Source organism: Dendronephthya gigantea, unplaced genomic scaffold (genome assembly GCF_004324835.1).
Source record: "Dendronephthya gigantea isolate DGI-Jeju-01 unplaced genomic scaffold, DenGig_1.0 000052F, whole genome shotgun sequence".
Classification (NCBI taxonomy): Eukaryota; Metazoa; Cnidaria; class Anthozoa; order Malacalcyonacea; family Nephtheidae; genus Dendronephthya; species Dendronephthya gigantea.
The window spans coordinates 1195665-1207500 of record NW_021163062.1 but is presented as its reverse complement, the minus strand read 5'-3'; positions in this window follow the sequence as shown (position 1 = coordinate 1207500).

Genomic DNA, 11836 nt, shown 5'->3' with positions numbered 1-11836 from the left:
GTAAATGATTTAAGTACTAAATTAATAACGATATTTCTTTATGGATATATTGTATATTATTTGAAGAGAAAAGAAAAACAGGTGTTCTTTCTTTATTAAAAAGCAGGCATTTTTTATATTGTCCCTGATCTTGTAGAAATTCAACAGGCAGCATCTTTGAAAATATTCGGTCTGGTGTGACAAAAAATGTTTAATAAAACTCAAAGCCATTGTTTTCAGCCGTGTTAAAAATGTGGTGCCATTTTAAACATTGGCAGGGGGGGGGGTGATCATGACGAATCAAATTTAAAATTTGAAATTTTGCGATAAAATTTGACAAAAATAAAAAAATGAAATCTATTTTGTAAACTGAACCAAGAATCTTGAGATAGACCGCTTCAAAGCTTGTCCTTAATAGATCATTTGTACTGAGTTCAATCCCTCCTTTTCCCTTAAATACTAAATCCCTCCTTTTCCCTTAAATACTAACCCCCCCCCCCCGCGATCAAGCCGATCATCACATCTATTTACGGCACATTGTATATCTACACATTTGCGATAATTTACTATTTCTTAATCAGCGCTAACCATATAATTATATTCGTTTATCCAGCCTGGATTGGTTCGTTTCATTTCATTTGGTACATGTGCTTATGTCCAGCATGTGGTATCTTAACTCGGTATTTCAGTTTTCGACCAGTTGTTGTCCTAGGAAGCACTCTCTTATGTCTTGGTCTACTACTCAGTTCATTTGTGAAGGACATTCCACTGTTCTACCTGACATATGGCGTAATATTTGGCACGGGGACATGCCTGTTATATATGTCAAGCATAATAGTTTTGCCATTTTGTTTCCAAAGAAATTTAGCTGCAGCAACTGGGGTGGTAACTTCCGCAAATGGCGGTTTCACAATGTGGTGTGGACTGGTGTACGAATATCTAATACGACATTACGGATGGCGTGTCACATTAAGAATATTTTCATTATTTTTCATTCCCTTACTGTTTGCGTGTGCCCTGTTCCCTAGTAAAAAACAAATACCTCGTGAAAAGAAAAATGACTTAAACGTCAGGAAATCGTTTGGTAGAATGTTGAAAAATAAAGGATTTTTACTTTGGGTGTTTCTGATGACATTGGTGTATCTTGGACTTTTTGTTCCTCAGATGCATTTGGTAAGAATGTGCTTATGTACTAATAACTCTAACAAAACGATGCACTTAATATAGCAGCTGCTAAAAATTTAAGCAAAAATAGATAAAAGCCAAGAAGATGCAGAATATTGCCGGCATCTTTATCGTCTGACGACTTCAATAGTTTCAAAAAATTAAATCCGAGACAGAAGGTCACGAAGGTTCTTCGTTTTTCAGAAAGATCTTCTTTTAAAAAGATTCATGCTACTTTCTACAAGGAAACCCGCCATTTCACAACTCACTTCACGTTTCTGTAATTAATAATTTATTATTTATCACTAATTGTATTTCTCTTAGATGTCGTTCTGTAAAGATGTTGGCATACCAACTTACATAAGCGTATACAACATTACCTTTATGTGCGGCATGGAAACTGCTGCAAAGGTTATCTCAGGAAAATTGGTTGACAAACTTAACTGGAGTGTTCATACCTATAATATTCTAGCTATATTAATTCTGGCCGTATCAATAACTTTGCTACCTTTGGCGAAGACGTCAACTCATATGTTCACTTTTTCTATTTTCTTTGGATTTGCTCTGGGAGTCCAGTCGTTGTGTGTCATCATCATAACTCCTGAAGTGTCCCACCCGGATGACGCAAATCACGCAGTGACTTATTTATTTGGGGCTCTGAGTATACCGGGGGGTGTCGGGCCAGTTTTAGCAGGCAAGTATTAATAATTATGCTATATTTGTCAAAATCAGCTTTGTATGTCGTAAAAAAGCAGATGGATGGGAACTAATGAAATGAGTCCATCGTTAAGGTGGCAGTGCTTCATTTAACCGAAGATAAAAAACCACTGAATGTACATATCGCAATATGTAATGTGGAAACTCCTAAATAAATTAAGACGGAGCAAAAAGACACAACAAACGTCAAAGCGTCCTTTAGAATTTGGGACGTAACCGATCACAGTGCACAAATCTATTAGGAAATTTTACAATTATAGTTGGATTACGCAGAGCTAAGAATCCATCTTTCCCATTGTGTACAGTTTTTCCACACATGAACAAACATTTTTGAACGAGGACGTCAGCCGTTTTTCAGAAGCTAAAATATTTCTCAATCAATTCCAGCATGGATATTCGACGTCACCCGCTCATATCGTTTAGCATTTTTCATTTCTGGGGGATTCTTCGCTTGTGCTGGATGTCTGGCGAACCTGATTCAACTGATAACCTTTAAGACTACAAACCGTAGTTTGGTATTTGATTCGAGTGTAAAAGAGGACGATAGCGAAGGCGTGGAAATAGATGAGAACCGGTGTTGATTTTTGCACAAATCATGCAGGTCAAGTCGAAGCTACAGATCGTAAACAAACGTAATCTTCACTTTTGTTTTTAACCTGTTTCAATAATTTTGTGTACAAAAAGGCTAGTCAAAATGTTCACCCAAGGTCATTGGCGTGGGCTGTTTAGTGTTGCGCACGCGCTAAATTTAGTCACCGCATCTCAGGTCTGCATTGCGAAATGACATACCATTGAAATTCAAGCCTTCTATTAATTTGATATAGCGAAGTTAAAATTTTTATTCAGCTTTTTATCATTTTCCACATTTTTGTATAAAGAAAAATGATAAAACACTGCAGTCAAAAGAAATTGAGCAAATGACAATAACATTGTTGAGTTCGCATTTAATTAATTTTTTGGCAATCAGGTCACTTTTCACCAATCTTTATATGTCAATAAACCCAGTGGCGGATCTAGGGGTGTGCAGAATAAATCGCTTTAAATTGAAACAGTTTTAGATACGTTCCAACATAACCAGAGAGCAGCGTTTTTAATTTTATTCTATTTCATGAGCGTATTCGGCATGGCTATAGATGAGGAAATGGGGAGGCGACTTAGTATTAATGTATTACTATACTGCAGTACCTGCGTCAGATTTTCGGTGTCTTCAACTTCACATTGAGAAAGTATGCCCCGGACCCCGAGTAACCACCAAGATGGTCCTTGTCATTTACGCACTTACGTGATTATCGGCACGGCACTACTATAACGCATAAAATGCGTTTCTTACACTGTAGATTATACTCATAAATCCGAGTATTTCGAAGCGTCAAAATGTCAAAATTTTAGAGCCGTTTTAAAACCCCAAAGTTCGGATGTCCATGGTAAAAAGGAAACTGAAATGCGGGTCATTTTTACATCACACAGGTAAGTTCGCTCAGTGATTGCTGCAAGACTATTATAATTCTACCTCATCACCTGCTGCGCTTAGCGATAACGTGAGAAGCACGGCTAACACGCGCCCTACACTAAGGGGTATTTCCCAACCAAATTCTGCTGGGTTGCCTGGCACACAGCTCTTGCGATAAACACTGACTAAGTTGCGTGATCGCTGTGCTTCTCACGTAATGCCTAAGCGCTCTGGGTGAGTCGGCAGAATCACAATCAAACTTTGACTTAAAGTCTCGTTTAATTTTCATATATTATCTGTATATAAGCGTACAGCGTGGCTATATCTATTTATCTAATGTTGGATGTTTTTAGTACACACATCGCGTAGGAAACCAGAAACCTGTGTAAGGGTGCACCCGGGGTTATGTCCAGCATGTGGTATCTTAACTCGATATTTCAGTTTTCGACCAATTGTCGTCCTAGGAAGCACTCTCTTATGTCTTGGTCTACTACTCAGTTCATTTTTGAAGGACATTCCACTATTTTACCCGACATATGGCGTAATGTTTGGCACTGGGACATGCCTGTTATATATGTCAAGCATAATAGTTTTGCCATTTTGTTTCGAGAGACATTTAGCCGCAGCAACTGGGGTGTTAAATTCAGCAAATGGCGGTTTCACAATGTGGTGTGGATCGGCGTACGAATATTTAATACGACATTACGGATGGTGTGTCACATTAAGAGTATGGCGACAATTGGACAAGCGGTATGGCGACAATTGGAAAGTTACTTTTGGGAAGGATGATCGATAAACGCAAGTGTTCATACTTATAACATTTTGGCACTATTAGTCCTGGCTGTGTCCGTAACATTGCTACCTTTAGCAAAAACTTCAACTCATATATTTTTCTTTTCAATTTTCTTTGGTCTTGCCTATGGAGTTCAGTGTTTGTGCGTCATTATTAGAACTCCTGAAGTGTCCCACCCAGATGACGTGAAGCACGCAGTGACTTACTTATTTTGGCTCCTCAGTATACCGGGGGGGGGGGGTGTCGGACCAGTTTTAGCAGGTGAGCAGTAGTTTACAAAAGTTTATATAATTCGTTTTAAAACAGTGGTCAACTATAAACCCTCAACTACAGGAAACATTTCAGGAGTTTGGAGTGATTTTAGTTCGTCCTTTATCGACCTTTCATACTGTAATTGTTATTTCGAAGGGCTGATTAAAAATCTCTCAAATTTATATAAATTGAAATTTAACGACGTCTTTTGTAAATGGCGAGTTGCTAAAATCTAAAATAGTCTCTTCATCAATTTCAGCATAGATATTCGACGTCACCCGCTTTTATCGTTTACCATTTTTTTATTTCTGGGTGATTCATCGTTTGCGCTGGATGTCTTGCAAACCTAATTCAACTGATAACCTCCAAGACTACAAACCGTAGTTTGGTATTTGATTCAACAGCAAAAGCGCATAATTTGATGCCATGGAGATTAAAGAAAACGGGAGTTGATTATCTGCCGAGGCAACTTTGCTTGCTGAAACCTATAGCAAGTTGCTGAAGATTGACAATGTCTATGTTCGGGGGGGGGGGGCGAGTGCTCAGCACAACATGGTTTCATTAACTGGCAACAGCTTAAGCGGGATTTTTGCCTAAAGGCTGCGTTTGAATTTCCCTCAACTTACATTGTTCCTTCTTAAGCCCATTGGTTGTGCCCCAAAATATTGTGCTTTGGAAAGTTTAAAAGATAATAACAGTGTAGTTAGTGTATTATAGTATTATGTCTAGAAAATTGGGCGAGGCTTGGAACCTGTCGATCAATGGCGGATTTAGGGGTGTGCAGAATAAATCTCTACAACTTAAAATCGGAATCACATTGCAGATTTTAAGGAAAAATATTCTTTTCAAATCTATAACAAATTGTGTTGTTATTAATAAAGTGATTTAAATTTAAAATTAAGCTGTGTAATTTATTCTGCACATGCAACCGTAGATCCGCCACTTCTGTCAGTGGCAATGTCGATGAATATATTAATTTGAATATAATAATAAAATTATACACCCCCCACTTAAGCGGTCTATAGCTATTAATAGTAGCCACGTCCCTGATTTACATTGAATATTTCATTGAATTCAATGCATTTCACGTACGTTCTGCTGTTATCATTAGCGACGTTACCTTTTCTATCTACCTAGTGGTTTTTGAATTACATTTTAAAGAAATTTGATGGACTAAAAAAGCGAGGTACCTGAAATAAACATTGTCACGCGATGTGGATATTATCAGTATATCATCGTCTGTAATCCGATTTGGTATGTAGAATTGTGGGAGCGAATGCGGAATACCCAGCAATTTCTTAACGATTCTTAAATAACATGAATATGGTACGCAGTGAGTTAGTTAATATGTTAAGATAACGGGGCATGTTGAAATAAAATGTAAAATTATACAGGTAAGCTTAAGGAGATTAATATATGACGTAATATGAATGTAGGTAATAGTCTTGAGTGGTACGTGGATACGATGTGATACGGCAGTCGTTTGTTATTATGAATGTAGGCAATATGGCACGATATAAATTTATTTAATCAACACTTGATTCAGGGGCCGCGGAAGATCGTTTACTGGGGGAAATATTCATCTATTCACGTTAGCCGAGCGTAGAAAGTTAAAAACAATCAATTTCAAAAGAAACTAATAATGCCCAACTGAATACATGAATATTATTGCCTCCTCGACTTAACCTGGCATTTATCTGTGCTAAACTGCATATCAGTGTATATATAAAGCTAGAAGTTGAATAGTTTACATTTAAGCCAAATCGAAAACTAAATAGGATTGCATCCATTGTTCACGGAATCACGAGAAAGTAAAAAGGAATGACGTAAGCAAACATCAACTAGACACTAGTCCTATACTCTACATTATGATCTAAAAACTTTTACCATTCTTGGTCTAGGAGGCGTGTTCAACATTTGAAACAATCAACTTTGACCTTGGCCTGCATTCTGTTCTTTTTTCCTCGAGTCGGCGCGGAGCGCTGTGCGAGGGTACTATGGAATTACAGGAGATTAGGAATTACAGGAGATTAGGAGTCACAGGAGATTAGGAATTACAGGAGATTAGGAATTACAGGAGATTAGGAATAACAGGGGATTAGGAATTACACCCGTGTATTGTGACAGAACATAGCGGAATCCAAAGTTATCCAAATTCTATGTCATGGACCGTGGTCGTTTAATGGTCATGATACTTGTGCGCACGCGCAAATTTTTAATGAGTGAGGACTACGACACGTTATACCATCCGCCATCTTGAAAGCATTGATGGGCATTAGGCAACCTCTCGCCTGTTATACCAGTATTGATTGAACTTATTTATATTATATACTAGGGGAAGAGCAAGGAAAGTTTATCGCATTATTAAAAAAACGTTGTCTACCGTACAATTTAAACTTGTTTATCAAACGAGTTTTTGCAATTTATAATAAAACAAGGAATGAGTGCAACATTTTTAATATCGGAAATTATCAAGGTCTCGACATGACTCTCTTAACTCGACTTCACGATTTCTAATATTAAAAATTCTTCATTAAAAATAGTTTATTAAAAGATTTCAATTAATACTCAATTGAAACCCAATTAAAACTCGGATGTGGATTTAGTTTAAGAAGTCATTGATGCGCATGCACAATAATTACAATATCGGAATTCTACATGAATTCTAGTAAATGTAACGTCTGCATGGGCTATACTTATTTAATAAATCATAGAATTTTATAAACACGTAATATCTATAAGGAAAAATAGCGCATATAACGCGAGTGTTCAAACATTAAAATAGTCTGTCTGTGAGTAAAGACAGTAAAAATCACGCACAGGGTGAGAAACTGGCATTAAAGGACATTGCCAACATTTCAACGAACGCATAAATGACTTCTAAAATCATGTTATGATCTCTTCATAGCTTGCTCAGTTCTTGTATTAGTTTTGAATGACAGAAAGATAGACTTCAAACCGTACATTTGCGACGGGAATGTGCGACAAAAACTGGGAGATGCAAAACGATAGCAAACGAAGTTGGCTTGTGGTTCTCGGGGCATTCTTTCTTGTTGGAATCGCGATTGGAATATCAAATTCCTTTGGTGTTTTGTTCACAAGCTGGACGGGAGAATTTCAGGAAAACAGAACAAAAATTGGTAGGAAGAACAAAGTATCTGTATGGATATTTATAATTTATGTGTATATTTAATGGCAAACCCTATGATTATTTGCAAAAGTGATTGCAAAACACGAAATCAAACAAACGAAACTACAAAATATTTTCAGGAATGACAACCATGTTGTTATTATAAACATACACCAGCCACCTTTAGTCAAATTAATATAATTATACGCAAGGAAAACAATCAGAAAATCATTTAAAGAGAAAAGCAAAACAGGTTTCCTTTCTTTATTAAAAAGCAGGCATTTGACAATTTTTGTATTCTACTTGAAACGTTCAGGAGACAGCAAATTGAACGGGGAAACAAGATTGATCAGGAAGCTGGAGCATAGTTTGAAGATAAAAATTTGTGTCGTTACTACTGCTACGCCTAACTATTCACAAACATTTCACTAAGTCACCGAAATGTATATACAAGTATTCGCACTACTCCATCACGATAATGGAGATGAGTCGATTACTTTAAAGCTTGTCCTTATGATAGATCAATTGTGCTGAATTCAATTCCTCCATTCTGCCTATGACTATAGTTACCCCCCCCCCCCTCAATTATCGCTATTATTTCTGGCTAGATATATGAATATATTTTATGGTTTATTGTTTATTAATTAGCGCTAACTATTTTCGTTTATTCAGCCTGGATTGGTTCGTTTCATTTCATTTGGTTCATGTGTTTATGTCCAGCATGTGGTATCTTAACACGGTATTTCAGTTTTCGACCAATTGTCGTCCTAGGAAGCACTCTCTTATGTCTTGGTCTACTACTCAGTTCATTTGTGAAGGACATTCCACTGTTCTACCTGACATATGGCGTGATATTTGGCACAGGGACATGCCTGTTATTTATGTCAAGCATAATAGTTTTGCCATTTTGTTTCCAGAGGCATTTAGCTGCAGCAACTGGGGTGTTGAGTTCGGCAAATGGCGGCTTTACAATGTGGTGTGGACCAACATATGAATATTTAATACGACATTACGGATGGCGTGTCACATTACGAATATTTTCATTATTTTTCATTCCCTTACTGTTTGCGTGTGCCCTGCTCCCTAGCAAAAAACAAATACCTCGTGAAAAGCAAAATGACTTAAACGTCAGAAAATCGTTTGGTAGAATGTTGAAAAATAAAGGATTTCTACTTTGGGTGTTTCTGATGACATTGGTGTATCTTGGACTATTTGTTCCTCAGATGCATTTGGTAAGAATGTGCTTATGTGCTAATAACTCGCTGCCCAACTAACTGCTAACAAAACGATGCCCTTAATAAAGCAGCTACTAAAAATTTAGGCCAAAAGAGATGAAAGCATCGTTATCGTCTGACGACTTCAATAGTCTCAAAAAATTAAATCCGAGACAGAATGTCACGCAGGTTCTTCGTTTTACAGAAAGATCGTGTTTTGAAGGATATAGACCCACTTTCTACAAGCAAACCGGCCATTTCCCAACTCACTCTACGTTTCTATATACTATATATATTTTTCAATCTCTTAGATGTCATTTTGTAAAGATGTTGGCATACCAACTTACGTCAGCGTATACAACATTACCTTGATGTGTGGCATGGAGACAGCTGCAAAAGTTATCTCAGGAAAACTGGTTGATAAACTTAACTGGAGTGTTCATACCTATAATATTTTAGCTATATTAACTCTGGCCGTATCAATAACTTTGCTACCTTTGGCGAAGACGTCAACTCATATGTTCACTTTTTCCATTTTCTTTGGATTTGCTCTGGGAGTCCAGGCATTGTGTGTCATTATCATAACTCCTGAATTGTCCCACCCGGATGACGCGAAGCACGCAGTGACTTATTTATTTGGGGCTCTCAGTATACCGGGGGGCGTCGGGCCAGTTTTAGCAGGCAAGTAGTAATTTTTTTTTATAGGTTCTGTGTATTTTAAATGTGATTGGTTCATTCGTAGTCACATGACCTTAAATAAATGCAATGTTTCCCGCCAAGGAAACAAGTGAAAAATTGTTGCCCGTTTCTTGTCATAACAAAGTAAAGTGGGGTTTTTTAAAATGTTTTTGTTCCTATATAACAAAACACTTAGTGTACACTACCTCGGGAGATAGTGAGTTTTGTTTTCCCTCGAGTCTCAATGTTTCCCTCGACTTTATCTCGGGAAACATTCAGACTCTTGGGAATCAAAACTCAATATTTCCCTCGGGAGCATACATTAAGTGTATAATATAAAATTTTGTCAAAATCAGCTTTTTATGTCGTTAAAAAGCAGGTGGATAGGAACTAATAAAATGACTTCATCGTTCCGCTGGCAGTGCTTCATTCAACCTAAAATAAAAAAAAACTGAATGCACATATCGTAATAATAATTTATATAATGTGAAAACATCCTAAATAAATTAAGACAGAGCCAAAAGGCACTGACAAACGTCAAAGCGTCCTTTAGAATTTGGGACGTATTCCGATCACAGTGCACCAATTTACTAGGAAATTTTACTTGTAGCTTAATTATGCAGAGCTAAGAATCCAATTTCCCCATTGTGTACAGTTTTTCCACACATGAACAAACATTTTTGAACGACGACTTCAGCCGTTTTTCAGAAGCTAAAATATTTTTCAATCAATTTCAGCATGGATATTTGACGTCACCCGCTCATATCGTTTAGCATTTTTCATCTCTGGGGGATTCTTCGCTTGTGCTGGTTGTCTTGCGAACCTGATTCAACTGATAACCTCAAAGACTACAAACCATAGTTTGGTATTTGATTCGAGTGTAAAAGAGGGCGATAGCGAAGGCGTGGAAATAGATGAGAACCGGTGTTGATTTTTGCACAAATCATGCAGGTCAAGTCGAACCTACCAGATCGTAAACAAATGTAATCTTGACTTTTGTTTGTTAACACGTTTCAATAATTTTGTGTAAAAAAAAGGCTAGGCAAAAGATTGACCGAAGGTCATGGACGTGGATTGTTTAGTGTTGCGCACGCGCTAAATTTGAACGAGTAAAGATTGGTGAAAAGTGACCTGATTGCCAAAAAATTAATTTAATACGAACTCAGCAATTTTAATTCTCATTTGCCCAATTTCTTTTGACTGGAATGTTTTATCATTTTTCTTTATACAAAAATGTGGAAAATGATAAAAAGCTGAAAGAAAATTTTAACTTCGCTATATCAAATTAAGAGAGTTTCAATGGCATGTGGTTTTGCTGACATGAGTTACAGTGACTACGTCAATAAACTCAGGGGGGGATGTAGGGGTGTGCAGAATAAATCACTTTAATTTGAAACAGTTTTAGATACGTTCCAATATAACCAGGGAGCAGCGTAGCAATGTTTTCAATTTTATTTTATGACATAAGCTTATCAGGCATGGTTATAGAAGAGGAAATGGCGAGGCGACCCGGTATTAGGCTAGGGGTCTACCTGAAACTGCTTCAAATTATCAAATTATGGGATTTGGGTGGAAATGGCTTGTCCAACATCTGAATAATGTTGTTAGATTATTTTTTGATATATATTTACAATAAACTCTGCAGAAGCGTTTTAAAACAGTGGCACTGGTTCAAATTTCGTTCTCATGGAATAACCATCGGGAATATAACCATCATTGCTTTGCTCTGATTTACGATTCTTAATTTTGTCCCTCCCCTCCCAAAATACGAAAATACAATGCAGGCAAGCTCACTTAGCATTTAGCAGCGGTTGCTAGTTAAGCTCATGCGTTCGCATGTTCTGTGTTAATTGACAAAAATTGCAAAAATCATCCATTGCCGAACTTTTAGGGCCGTTTGAAAGCCCCAAAGTTCGGATGTCCATGGTAATAAGGAAACTTATGGAATGCGGGTCAATTTCACATCACACGGCGAGTTAGCTCAGTGATTGCTGCCAGACCGCTTTATTATATAATTCAACCTCATCACCCGCTGCGCTTAGCAAACACGCAACTTAGTCAGTGCATTGACGATCATTTTAGCGACTAGACGTCTTTTTCGTAGCTCTCGAAAGTTTCTATAATCTGCATTAACGATGAATATCGATGAAAACTTAGGTAATTCTAGGGATTTTACAGAATACACAAATAACGTCATTTTGGCAACCATGCAAGAAAGGCTAAATTGTTGAAGTCCGTTGATAAACTTCAGCGACCTATGGACGACCATATAGATGAATCACTGCTTATAAACTCGCGACAATCGCCATCATATGAATTATGAAACCTTATCCGCGAAATACAAACTCTATGATCGACCAGAAAATTTTACGGCGTTCATTCCAGTGCCTTCATCCCACGGACAGTTTTGTTGTAACTATTCATTTGCTAAATATTAAAAATACGACCAAAACTGAATC